Raw genomic sequence first — 5,121 nt, forward strand, 5'->3', positions numbered from 1 at the left:
CGAACGTAGCGTGTTCAAGGTGTCGTCAGGGTTCGTAAACAGTTGTTGTCAAATTCACAGATATTTTTCATTATTGGAAAGAAATTTTGACCATGTTCAAAGGAAGATATCCTAAAAACAAAACCCACCAGATGAGGTTTGAAAAAGTACGAGATGGCCACGGGTAAACAAAAATGCAGCAAATTAGTAACCACATTTTCACAGAGAAATTGGACAAGATGAAAAAATAACCTCGCAGAAAAGAAAAGAAAAACACACACACAAAAACAAAAATCAAAATGACAACATGAAGGGACCAATGTATAGGAAGATGAGACGTAGCGTTCTTGGAAAAAAAGATCGATGAGATTCAACTTTTTGAAATTCAACTTTGTATTTTCATTTTCATTAAAGGGATGGTACAGCATTGACTGAGATGAGAATTGGGCTTTTAACTTTTTGCGAGATACCAAGAAAACACTTATGATATAGTACAAGCATACCATTTTAACAGGAATTCAAAGTTTATTTGATGAAAATCAGGTTTGGAATGATTGACACATCCAAAAACAAAATAAAACAAAGCGATAGTAATAAAGTCTGGGTCCCACACTTTATTAGAATCGCTCTTTTTTGGATATCTCAGCCATTTCAAAACAAATTTTCATCAAATAAATGTTGAATTCCTCATAGAATTACATGCTCTTTCATATTTCATAAGATGTTTCTCATTATTTCACCGAAAATGTTAGAAACCTGAAAGTAGGTCTCGACCAAAACTATATGATCCCTTTAAATTAGCAGGAAAAATTATATGCCATGCATTAGCAGAACATATTTGTTATAGGTGCGAATCCCTCTACAAATTAAATTTGTTAAGATCTTAACAAATTTGATTTGTAGAGGGAGACAAAGTGAAGAAATTCGCGCCTTAACCTTCACCCCTCTGAATAATATCTTTCATATTTGTAACAATTTCAAATACGTACATTAACAAATGTGATCATGAGTAACAACATAATTGTATTTTTAATGTGTACTAGTATACATATAGTACAAATTGAATAGGGATGGGAATGGAAATGGAGGGTCCCACTAAAAAGCAAAGCGTGTCCGATATGGGACCCTCAGAAAATACATAAGAGAACGAATAACGACTTAATGAAACTACAAACAGATATATGAAACAAAATCAAAGAAACCAATGTCAACTGACATTGCAGTGAGATTGACATTGCAATTTAGATTGCAGTTGAGTGTGACGTAAAGGGCCGTGCGCTGAAAAGCACACTCTTGACTTTTCGGAGAAAGGTTGCTATTCCGAAGCTTCGTTAATAAGAAAATGAAACAAGTTTCATAATTTCGATGGTTCGTTGGAACTTACTTTTTACAAATTTTCAGAGTAACGAACCTTGCTTTATGTGGGAGAAAGACGAATTACTGTAGTTAAAGGGATCGTATAGTTTTGGTTGAGACCTAATTTCAGGTTTCTAACATTTTTTGGTGAGATAATGAGAAACCTCTTATGAAATATGAAAGAGCATGTAATTCTTTGAGGAATTCAACGTTTATTTGATAAAAATTGGTTTTGATATGGCTAAGATATCCAAACAAGAGCGATTCTAATAAAGTGTGGGACCCACACTTTATTACGATCGCTTTGTTTTACTTTGTTTTTGGATGTTTCAGTCATTCCAAACCTGATTTTCGTCTTAAAATTTCCTCTTAAAATGGTATGCTCTGTGCTATATCATAAGTGTTTTCTTGGTATCTCGCAAAAAGTTAAAAGCCCAATTTTCATCTCCACCAATACTGTACCATCCCTTTAATTTCTAACTACACTGAATATATTGTATGTGTAATTTCTCATATTTTCAATGCAATAATCTTTTGTGTAAGCTCTTAGTACACTGATTTGATGATTATTAATGTAAAACAAGGATTTGCACTACTGTAGTATTTACTTTACGTCACTTTGTTTTAATGGGATGTTTTCTCTGTATAGCACAACCGCCAGAAATGTCACAATAAAGGTCATTTTAAAGGAAGAACACTAGCAATATCGATTGTTTTGAGTTGGTAATCCTTGTTGGCTTGCTGATAAGGTGGTGGAAAGTGTGAGATGAGTTTGAGTTTGAGTTGAGTTTGACTTTATTTATAACAACAACATAAGTACAAGAAAGTTTGAATACATATTGGTAATTCAACACTACGCTTTTTTGTTAACATCAACATCAACACATAGCAAACACAGCAGTCTAAGCAATCTAAAAAAAAAAAAAACATATCGAATATTATAATGGATACTTGATTACGTACTCTAAAACTATTTATCAAAACAGAGCTTCATTGAATATACAATTGATGGTAATAATGTACACAGTGAGGTTGCTAAAAGAACCAAGAGATAGCACAGGTGCTAGTACGTGTTGGTCCTTTGACACGTGTTACATAATGAACAATTTAATACGTATAAAAAAGTTTTCTTGGTATTAAATCTGCTTACATTTTTTGGCAAAGTATTCCACAATAAACTATATAAGAAAGTGAGAGTTGACTATACATCAATGTACATAGCTTTACAATTTGGTAGATAAAGCAAGCCTTCTTTTGCCCTTTGTTGAATAAGAATATTTAATATTTTGACAATATTCTACTGTATCATGTGGCATATGCCCCTTTGACAACTCAATATGTACAGATAAAAAGTTTACGTAATTTAAATATGTCCATTACTCCCGGTCCTTGGAACAGGGGATCAGAAGGTGCTCCGAGTGGTATAAAGGTGATAGCTCGTATGGCCATCTTCTGACTAAGACGAAGGCAGTTAAAATAAGATTTGCATGTACCCCCCCCCCACACACACACACACAATTCCATACACTGTAAAAACATGGGTGTTAGATTTAACACCACGGGTGTTAAATCTAACACCGATCAAACTTAAATAAAGGACCACACCCACAGGTGTTAAAAATGCACTGTGATGGTGTTGAAAAGTGTTCACCTGACACTTCGTGGTGTTAATTTGACACTGCACCAGGTGTTATTTTGACACTGTACTGGTGTTAATTAAAAAATGACACCACATGGTGTTGATTTGATACTTGTTGGTGTTAATATCAATGGTTTAACACCCGTCCAGCTTCAATAAGGGACCACACCAGCTGGTGTTACTTTGGTGTAAAATTATTTTCACATTTTTTTCAAAAATCTAGTATTTCAACGTAAAATTCTTGATCGTCTTGTTTAAATTAAAAATCAACAAGAAGTGCAGTTACTAAGAAACTCTTCAAAAAACAGTTTAAAATTTGGAAATGACACCCGGGGTGTTAATTTAACACCATAAATGAGCACCGAAAATTTAACACCAGCTCGGTGTTCACTATTTAACACCGGACTTTTTGCAGTGTATGTAATGCTGGACTGGATAAAAGATTTGTACAGGAGAATAAGTGTATACCAACCTCCCTTCTTACATATTTATGTACAGCTTGTATGTGACTTTTCCGAGTCAAATGACTATCAATGCATATTCCAACAAAAGATGCCTCATTCACTCTACTGACATCATCTGACAGTTTCATTGTTCCTTTCACAGTAATTTTCCGTTTTTAACTTTTTATGATCATATAATTTGTTTTGGGGTTTTTTTTTTTCGAATTAATTGTCACTTTATTAGAATTGCACCACTCTTGAATTTTCTCTCTGGCCAACATTGAATGTGTAAAGTATATTTGAATTGTCAGCAAATAGTCTAAAATTAGAAAATGAAGTTGAGTTTGACAAGATTTAGTTTAAATGAATGATCTATTTACATTCGAATTTATTTTACACCCGATCAAACAGGATGCAAGCGCATGCAGGCGCCACGATAGACTGTTTGATAAGAAGTTGAAAAGTTCTCTGCACATCAAGAAACGATGTACAATTTCTTGTCAGCTTGAGTAATGTTGAATGCATTTCTCGCAAGTTGTATTTATTTCCGTCACGATGCACATGAAAATGAGGAGGGTAAGTTCAGGGTCAACTAGCACTTCATAGCTCAGGTCCCAGTATAAGAAGTGTTACAGTATAGTGTCTTATATGTCACAGTACACACTGTATAATCTTGAAGTGTGTAGCAGGTGGCATGTAATATGGAAAGTACACAATGAACTCTGAATTCCTTTTTGTTTTGAAAGTACATGATATTCAAGAGAGAATTACTTTCCTGTGCATGTACAATGGGGTGTTTGATAAACTGTCAGCAGTAACAATTCCCGCTTTACTTACTCATCATAAAGACTATAGGGTGCATAGCCTGATTAAGTGGTTCACCCCAAACACACGCAGTACATCCAGCTGGTCCCCTTATCATGAACTGCAGCTGCATACGGATTATCAAGCCATCTTGTCTAATCCAAATGGAAAGCAAAAAGCAACCTTGAAGATACAGGAAGCCTCTTTGCCGGAAGCACAGATACCTTGAATAACCCGCCATGGGCTTCAGCTGATCCCATTAGGGCTCGAACCAGGGACTTCTGTATTTACTAATGAACCAGCTCTTTGCTTTGTGCAGATGTAGGAAAAGAAAAAAAAAGGTGAACTCCGGGAAACAAATTGCTTTGCTTGGCATTAATCAAATCAGAATTATGCCTGGTATAAGAAGTTCTCGTGAGGCCACAGACACACCCCTATCAACATTTACCTACAGATGTTATCAATATTGATTTACATACGAGAAGTGGTAGCCTTTGACCATCAGGATCTATCACCTAATCGAGATGTCGCATGCAATTCTAGGTTAAAGTCCAATGGTTTCCCATGATTAACGCCGAGAAATCTAAGTTAGATATCACCAAGCGGTAATTTCGGTGACATAATTCTAAAACATCAGCAATGAAACCCCGACTGTCCTCCCCTTCCCATAGTAAATAGAGATAAATGCAGACTGATTAGTTACACTCCAAACACCTGCCATAATAGTGATTCGTCAAAAAGAAGCACGACAAGCAACACATTGGTATAACTGAATGAAAGGGGTGAACGGCACGAAACCACTGCGCTTCGATCTGCGCTTCGATGCACCTGCCTTGAGATACTCGTGGACGCGGCAAGACGGGCGTTGATACCTGGGTGAACTTGATCAATTAATTTACC

Source organism: Diadema setosum, chromosome 1, assembly GCF_964275005.1.
Source record: "Diadema setosum chromosome 1, eeDiaSeto1, whole genome shotgun sequence".
Lineage (NCBI taxonomy): Eukaryota > Metazoa > Echinodermata > Echinoidea > Diadematoida > Diadematidae > Diadema > Diadema setosum.